Source organism: Nomascus leucogenys, chromosome 18, assembly GCF_006542625.1.
Source record: "Nomascus leucogenys isolate Asia chromosome 18, Asia_NLE_v1, whole genome shotgun sequence".
In the NCBI taxonomy this organism is placed as follows: domain Eukaryota; kingdom Metazoa; phylum Chordata; class Mammalia; order Primates; family Hylobatidae; genus Nomascus; species Nomascus leucogenys.
This window is the reverse complement of record NC_044398.1, coordinates 20,816,612-20,825,357: the sequence shown is the minus strand read 5'-3', so window position 1 is coordinate 20,825,357 and position 8,746 is coordinate 20,816,612.

Sequence of the window (8,746 nt, the reverse complement as noted above, 5' to 3'; positions counted from 1 at the left end):
ACGGAACCATCCCTACTCCCCACTCCCATGGGAAAGCCCAAGTGCTACCTCCACGTGGGGCTTCCCTGGTTCTTTCATGTTCTAGAGAACCAAAGGGAAAATGGGAGTTGGAGCATCCTGAGAAAGGGACTCTGCCCCTCCTGGGGCTGAGACACACAGGACTCTGGGTAGGGTAGAGCAGAGGTCGGGGAACATGCAGGCCTCCTTAGAATGATCACTGTTGCCAATTATTGAGTTTCTATTTCTGTGTGTGCTGGGCACAGAGGCAGCGACTTAGGTAAAAGCTGGTGATGAGCACAATGTGAATTGTTCTATATGCTTTATATGCAGTACATACCTACACACATGCAGATGAAACAACTTTTCCAAAGTCCTACAGTGAACAAGTGGCAGAGCCTGGGTGTCTGGCTCTAGAACCCCTGCTCTTAAAAACTGCATTCTGGCCGGGCACAGTGGCTCACGCCTGTAATCCCAGGACTTTGGGAGGCTGAGGTGGGCAGATCACCTGAGGTCAGGAGTTCAAGACAAGCCTGACCAACATGGCGAAACACCATCTCTACTAAAAATAAAAAATTAGCCAGGCACGGTAGTGGATGCTTGTAATCCCAGCAGACACATTTATTTAAGCAAAAAGAGAAAGGTAAGAGGCTGAGGCAGGAGAATCACTTGAACCTGAGGGGCAGAGGTTGGCAGTGAGCCAAGATCATGCTAGTGCACTCCAGCTTGGGCAACAGAGCAAGACTCCGTCTCAGAATTCAAAACAAAACAAAACAAAACAAAACAAAATTGTATCCTACTGCCTTACCCACCCTAGCCAAAAGCTGTGGTTACATTTCTGAAATCATAAGATCTACAGAAGACTCTCTGGAAAGTCCAATGTCTTCCATGACATTTCTGCAAATTCCCTGGAAAATTGGGATGGGAGGAGGCATTGAGGATTTACAAGGTCATGCTCCCCTGTGGCTCTGAGCTGCTGTTTTACTGGCTTAGTTCATGAAGTAAGTGGACTTAGTTCCATGGATTGTGGCTCCGTTCTATGCTTGCAACACTACCCTGTCTTACATTCATTCAGATAGATTCAGTCCCTCTGGGTTTTCCCAAACACTCCATTCACACAAAACTTTTCTGTGCAGCAGGCTTCAATCAAGATTAGTGGATGGATAGGGATTTGCTGTTAAGTAAACAGCTTCACATTCAACATTAGGCCACCTTGTTTTTCAAGGCCCTCGCCCCTCTTCCACTGGGGTTGTCTCCCCAGCAGCAGTGCATGTGAGAATGATGCGGCCACGTTCAGGAGAGTCTCTAAGCCCTGCTCCCCAAGGTGGTCCCTGTCTTCTTGGGTATCCGAGTGATTTCTCATGGAGGTCAGGATGCCATGGCCACTTCCTGGTCACTCCTAAATTTTCTCTGTCTCCAGGCCCTGGAAGTTCTCTTCTCCCTTTACCCTGCTTCTCTCCCTCAAGCATGGAGACAGATTTTCCCTTTCATCTTTTCCCTGAAGGCTCTAGGTCCTTCTTGGAACTCATTCTCCTTAGCCATGGAGGTAGCCCTTGTTCTTGGCTATCCAGGAATGTGAAACCTAGCACTGTCCAACCAGAGCCCCCCATCCCTTCACATAGTGAAGCAGCCTCATTGTCTAGGGTGATACCTAAGGTTTATTGTCTCACAGCCAAGGAAATCAAGGACACAGACACACAAAGAGTGAGGTTAAGAGTGGAAGTTTTAATAGGTGAAAGAAAGAGAAGAGCTCTCTGCTGCAGACAGGCGTCCCAGAGAAATGGATTGCTGGTTCCATGGTGAAATGCAGGTGGTTTTATAGATGAGGTTGAGGAGGCGGTGTCTGATTTACATAGAGTGGGAAAGATTGGTTGGACCAGGTGTGCCTTTGTATAGGGCACGAAAAACTGGTTAGGACTAGGTGTGCCATTTGCACAGGGTGAGAATTTCTGGCCACCCTCACCCTAATCTTTTATTATGCAGGCCTCTGCCTGGCCTGCGCCATGTTGCCCATTCCTTTACTGTACACGTGGTAACAAAAAAAGGGAAGATGGAGCCTCCATGTTGGACATGTCTGGCTCCCAGGTAGCCCTTTTCTATTGGCACAGCTGCCAGCATTCCCCAGTACAAGCTTCCAGCTTGCTTATCTATGCTTGCAGCTTGATTTTTCAGGCTGCTCTTTGTTAGAAAAAATAATTATTGGGCTGTTTTTTGTTAAAAGGGAAGCTCTGCCGGGGACTCTTTTACCCTCACTATCTGCCTAAATAATTTCTACCTCCTGTATCAACAGGACTGGTCAAGGGTAGGATAAGCATGTAAGCCAAGCTGGGCCAATCACATTCTGTCCTTGGAAATGTTTTTTCAGGGGAAGGAAGGTTGGAGTATCAGAGGATTCCATTATTGTTCCATGGGGACAAAGTCCTGGATACAGTCACACCTGAGGCTCCTGATTCTTCCCCATGCTTCCCCATGTGTGAGGCAATAAAATTCCTTCTCCGTCCAGTAGTTGATTTTTATGTGTATTTTTCTACATGAAATTTACCACCTTAACCATTTTAAAATACACAGTTCAGTGGCATTAAGTACATTCACATCGCTGTGCCACCATCACTCCCATCTGTCCACAGAACTTTTTTCATCTTGCAAAGCTAACATTCTATGCCCATTAAACAATAACTCCCCATTCTCTCCTCTTCCAGTTCCTGGCAACACCATTTTATGCTCTGTCTCTATGGAATTGACTGCTCTAGGTACCTCACTTAAGTAGAATCATACAGTATTTGTCCTTCTGTGACTGGCTGATTTCACTTAGCATAATGTCCTCACTATTCAGCCATCTTGCAGTATATGTTAGAATTTCCCTCCTTTTTGTTTTTTTTTTTTTTTTTTGACAGAGTTTTGCTGTTATTGCCCAGGCTGGATCTTGACTCACCACCACCTCTGTCTCCCAGGTTCAAGCGATTCTCCTGCCTCAGCCTCCCGAGTAGCTGGTATTACAGACATGCGCCACCATGCTGGGCTAATTTCGTATTTTTAGTAGAGACGGGGTTTCGCCATGTTAGTCAGGCTGATCTCGAACTCCTAACCTCAGGTGATCTGCCTGCCTCAGCCTCCCAAAGTGCTGGGGTTACAGGCGTGAGCCACCGTGCCCAGCCAATTTCCTTCCTTTTTCAGCCTAAATGACAGTCCCTTGTATGAATATACCACCTAATATTTACCCATTCATCCATCGATGGACACTTGGGTTGTTTCCACTTTTTGTCTATTGTGAATAATGCTGCTATGAGAATGAATGTACAAAAGCAGTTGATTTTTGTGTCACGTGATGAAAAGGATCCACAATAATCTAAGGTCATATAGCTGGTAAGCAGAGGTTTCAGAATTGAAATCCAGATTCACCAGACTCCAGGTCCTGGCTCTGAGTAACTGACAAGAGCCCTTGGTTTCTAAACTTGAGCCATTCCCACACCCCTATCATGAATTTTGTTATACCTGGTTTTTTTCTTTTTCTTTCTTTCTTCTTTCTTTCTTTCTTTCTTTCTTTCTTTCTTTCTTTCTTTTTCTTTCTTTCTTTCTCTTTCTTTCTCTCTCTCTCTCTGTCTCTTTCTTTCTTTCTTTATTTTTTGAGACATGTTCCACTCTGTGGCCCAGGTTGGAGTGCAGGTCACTGCAGTCTCAAACTCCTGGACTCAAGCAATTCTCCCACCTCAGCCTCCTCAGTAGCTGGGACTAAGGGCATGTGCCACCATGCCTGGCTAATTTTTGCATTTTTGTGTAGAGACAGGGTCTCCCTGTGTTGCCCAGGCTGGTCTTGAACTTCTGGGCTCAAGCGATCTGCCCACCTTCACCTCCCAAAGTGCTGGGATTACAGGTGTGAGCAACTACACCCAGCCTTGTTACAAGTATCTACCACCTATACGCTTCCTTAATGTTTATTTAAATTTACCTTTCTCTTTTTGCTTAAATAAATGTATGTATTAATCCATTCTCACACTGCTAAAGAACTACCTGAGACTGGGTAATTTATAAAGAAAAGAGGTTTCATTGACTCATGGTTCCAGAGGCTATACAGAAGGCATGGCTTAGGAAACTTACAATGATGGCAGAAGGGTGAAGGGGAAGCAAGCACGTCTTCACAGCGTGGCAGGAAAGAAAGAGAGTGAAGGGGGAGATGCTACACAGTTTCAAACAACTGGATCATGAGAACTCACTATCATGAGAACAGCAAAGGGGAAATCTGCCTTCATGATCCAATCATCTTCCACCAGGTCCCTCCTCCAACACTGAGGAATACAATTCAACATGAGATTTGGGTGGGGACACAAATCCAAACCATATCATTCCCTGACCCCTCCCAAATCTCATGTCCTTTTCGCATTTCAAAACACAATCATGTCTTCCCAACAGTCCCTCAAAGCCTTAACTTATTCCAGCATTAACTCAAAAGTCCAAAGTCTTACCTGAGACTAAGCAAGTCCCTTCCACCTATGAGCCTGTAAAATCAAAAGCAAGTTTGTTACTTCTAAGACATAATGGAAGTACAGGCAGTGGGTAAATGCTTCCATTCCAAATGGGAGAAATTGGTCAAAACAAAGAGGCTACAGGCCCCCATGCAAGTCTGAAACCCAGAAGGGCAGTCATTAAATCTTAGAGCTCCAAAATAATCTCCTTTGACTCCATGTCTCACATTTAGGCTACACTGAGACAAGAAGTGGGCTTCTAAGGCATTGGGCAGATCCACCACTGTGGCTCTGCCAGGTACAGCACACTTGGCTGCTTTCACAGGCTGGCATTGAGTGCCTGCAGCTTTTCCAGGTGCATGGTGCAAGCTGTCAGTGGATCTACCATGCTGGGGTTTGGAGGATGGTGCACTCTTCTCACAACTCCACTAGGCAGTGCCCCAGTAAGGACTCTGTGTGGGGACTCCAACCCCACATTTCCCCTCTGCACTGCCCTAGTAGAGGTTATCTATGAGGGCTCTGCCCCTGAAGCAGACTTCTGCCTGGACATCCAGGTGTTTCCATACATCCTCTTAAATCTAGACTCCCAAGCCTCAACTCTTGCCCTCTGTGCACCTGCAGGGCCAATACCACGTGAAAGCCACCAAGGCTTCTTATGGCTTGCACCCACTGGAGCAGCAGCCTGAGGTGTATTTGGGGACCTTAGTCATGGCTGGAGCTGGAGCGACTGGGACTCAGGGTGCCATATCCTGAGGCTGAAACAGGCAGTGGGGCCCTTGGCCTAGCCCATAAAACCATTTTCCCTCCTAGGCCTCCAGGCCTGTGATGGGAGGGGCTGCCATGAAGGCCTCTGAAACTCCCTCGACACATCTTCCCCATTGTCTTGGCTATTAACATTTGGCTCTCTACTTATGCAAATTTCTGCAGCTGGCTTGAATTTTTCCCAAGAAAATGGGTCTTTCTGCCACATGGTCAGGCTACAAATGTTTCAAACTGCTATGCTCTGCTTTCCTTTTAAATGTAAGTTCCAATTTCAGACCATATATTGGCGAATGCATGTGAGTATATGCTGTTAGAAGTAGCCAGGACACCTCTGGAACACTACTGCTTAGAAATTTCCTCCACCAGATACCCTGAATCTTCTGCCTCAAATTCAAAGTTCCACAGATTTCTAGAGCAGGGGCACAATACTCCCCATCTCTTTGCTAAAGCATAGCAAGAGTGACCTTTACTACAGTTCCCAATAAATTTCTCATCTCCATCTGAGAACTCCTCAGCCTGGAATTCACTGTCCACATCACTATCAGCATTTTAGTCACAACATTCAACAAATCTCTAGGAAGTTCCAAACATTCCCACCTCTTCCAGTCTTCTTCTGATCCCTTCAATCTGTTCCAGCCTCTTCCTGTTACCCAGTTCCAAAGTTGCTTCCACATTTTCAGTTATCTTTATAGCAATGCCTCATTTCTCTGGTACCAATTTTCTATATTAGTCCATTCTCACATTGTTATAAAGAACTACATGAGACTGGGTACTTCATAAAGAAAAGAGGTTTAATTGGCTCATGGTTCTACAGGCTATACAGGAAGTTTATGGTACTGGGGGATTTGGTTAAATAAATGGTCATCTAGCCATACTGTGGGGTACTGTGCAGTCATTAAAAATGAAGACGTGGCTGGGTGTGGTGGCTCATGCCTGTAATCCCAGCACTTTGGGAGACTGAGGCAGGCGGATCACCTGAGGTTAGGAGTTCAAGATCAGCCTAACCAACATGGAGAAACCCCATCTTTACTAAAAATACAAAATTAGCCAGGAGTGGTGGCGCATGCCTGTAATCCCAGCTACTTGGGAGGCTAGGGCAGGAGAATCGCTTGAACCTGGGAGACAGAGGTTGCGTGAGCCGAGATCGCGCCATTGCACTCCAGCCTGGGCAACAAGAGCGAAACTCCTTCAAAAAAAAATACGTGTTCAACGTAGTTCAGGATGGAAACGTGTTCTTATTATATTGCTGTAGGTGGGGTAGGAGGGGGAGCAGATCCCAGATAACGTGTATGCGTATAGTATTAATAATATCCACCCAGCGTGTGTGTGTGTGTGTGTACAGACACGAACAATCTTGCACATGCACACATCTGGAATGGATAAACAAATTATTAACGGTGGTTATTGCTAGGTAGAATTATAGATTTTTTTCCTCAGGTTGTAAAATTTTTCAATAATGAGCATATATTTCTTGCATAATTTTTTAAAGGAGAAGATTTGTGGTGTAGGCCGCAGAGATTTCTAATCCGTGGCAGCTGGGTCCCTGGGACTGCCCCACCTACATTTCCACCCCTTCTTGCTCTTTCCCTCCTCCCCCAGACGCCTACCTTTCCCCAAGCCTTCAGTCTCCTGAAGCCAGGTAGGGAGCAGGGGCTCTTTGGAAGAGCCCACAGAGTTCCAGGTTAGATGGCCCAGGCTCTGTGCCTTCCCCTCTTCCCCTGCCTGCTGTGTAATTTCAGGTGGAAGGCCTGGAGGTTCACCAGAAGGGTAAATCAAGAAAGGGCCCAGAGGCCAGTCTATTTCCCAGGAACATGACGAGGCTCCAATTGCCCCTTTTCTCCCCTGGAGGAATGGGAAGGTAAGTCTCCTGCTGTCCCTAAACCCTTGCCATCCCCCCGATCCCTTCCCCACCAGGAGCTTTCAGGCCTTACTACCCCAAATGAAGTCACAGGCTGGAACCTCAAGGAGGCCATCTGGACACAGAAGACAGCCATGGTGAGGATTTCCCAGGCTCTTTGGACAAGAGGGTAAGGGTGACTCTGTACAGCACTGTCCCTACTGACCCCAAGGGCAAGGAGATGCTGGAACTTCAGGGGGCTTCCTCCAAAATGACAGGTGTGCTGGCCCCTGGCTATGGGTTGAGGAAGCTTGGCAGACCAGGGCAAGGGCTCTGGAAGCCAGTCAGGGCTGATAGGCTAGACTCTGGGCACCTGGTTGTCACTGCGGCAGGGCTCTGCCAAGCATGGGGCAGGTGTGGATACAGCCTTGAAGTCAGAGTGGCCTGGAGAATCCCCTCCAGGGAAGAGACAGGCAGTCTGGCACCCTGGCACCTGCACCCACCAGACTCCAAACAGGAAACCGTTTAGGGCAGGAAGGGGTGAGACCATTCCCGTATGGCCTTTCCCACTGGGCTCCTACAGGAAGTGAGGGATGTTTCTGAGGCTGCGATGGAAAGAGGGCCCTTGGTGCTGTTCCTCTATCTTCACCCGTGAGTCCTTTCATTTTCTCAGTTTCCACCAAAACAAGCAAAAATCCTGACCCATAAAAAGCCCTTAATTTTGGGAGTGGACATTTCCAGATGTTTGGGGAGATGGCAACACAAATTTAATTGAACCCTAGACATATTAGACAATCTGCATCCTAAAAAGCCCCCAGCCAAAGACAGATGGAGAGGCTGCCCTCTCTGTGTTCCCACCCCCCCGGGGGTAGGAGTCTCCAAACCATTTTCTCCTCAGCCTTAAGGGGAGGAGTGAGCTCTGCACGATGACAAGAGGCCCTTCTGCCAGCTTCGCCTTTTCTCAGTGGCCAGCAGTGTAGATTCTTTTACTCCATGACACAAATTCTGCCACTGCTTAGAAAGCAAAAGTGGTTGCAGTGACATTTTGCTTTCAATGACAATCTCTTTGTTCTGTGGTTGCTAAGATTCCTTTAGAGAGCCCCTCTTGTTGCTCTTTTTTGTTTTTGAGACAGGGTCATGCTCTGTCACCCAGGCTGGAGTGCCATGGCGCAATCACAGCTCAGTGTGGCCTCAAACTCCTGGGCTCAAGGGATCCTCTCACGTCCGCCTCCTAAATAGCTGAGACCACAGGCATGCAACACCACGTCTGGCTAATGTTCTTTTTATTTTTTGTTGAGATGGGATCTTGCTATGTTGCTCAGGCTGGTCTGGAACTCCCACCTCCAAAAGTGCTGGGGTTACAGGCATAAGCCACTCTGCCCCACTGGCCTCTAGTTGCATTTAAACAGGTTGAGAATTTCACAATAACCTGAAATAAAGTGTTGTCCTGGAACTTGGGCCTCAGGGAAACAGGAGATTCAGTAGCCAAGAAACCGGTGGCAACCCTGTGTCCCACCTGGCAGTGCCGCAGCAGGGCATGGGTGGAAAGGTGGAGGGACAGGAGACAGCCACAGTGAGCTGCGCCCCCACCCCCAGTTCTCTTGCTACAGGCCAGCCCTCAACCTTTGAGCTCTGGCTTCATTGTCCCCTTCCCATAAATCAGAGAGAGAAAAAGAAACACACACACAAC